The following is a 365-nucleotide window of genomic DNA, read 5'->3' as shown; positions in this document are numbered from 1 at the left end:
ACGAAAGGGTAGGTGTCCCGCGCGGGCCAGCGGCCGCCCTGGCCATCCAAGTGCGCATGAGCCACCACTTCCGCCCCGCTCGGGCCGCCCAGTCTCCACCCCTCCGCAGGACACGGGTTTCTAGTACTGTACTGTGTAGTAAAGAGCCCTGGAGGAGTTCTCCGACATCGTCCCGCCTTCTCTTCATGTTGATTGGGCCACTGACATGAAGGCGGCAGTGGACTGGCTCACGGAGTTGTCAGTCTGTTCCGAGACGTACATATACCCCTGCTGCGCGGTGGGCACTCGAGATTGAGGGGCTGAGTGGGAGAAACCGGAGTCTGCCTAGCGTGCGATGATCTCGAGGCGGCGGTCCCGCGGCTGGG

The 365-nt window shown here is 63.3% G+C and overlaps 1 protein-coding gene across 1 annotated transcript in view; it reads left to right on the top strand.

Annotated features, from left to right (window-relative positions):
- ING1 (inhibitor of growth family, member 1) overlaps positions 1 to 365 on the top strand; it is a 7,943-nt gene that overhangs the window by 1,074 nt on the left and 6,504 nt on the right. The window lies entirely within an intron of this gene.

This window comes from Myotis brandtii, unplaced genomic scaffold, assembly GCF_000412655.1.
Source record: "Myotis brandtii unplaced genomic scaffold, ASM41265v1 scaffold83, whole genome shotgun sequence".
NCBI lineage: Eukaryota > Metazoa > Chordata > Mammalia > Chiroptera > Vespertilionidae > Myotis > Myotis brandtii.
Note: the sequence above shows the minus strand (reverse complement) of the source record. Positions and strands in the feature narration are given on the sequence as shown.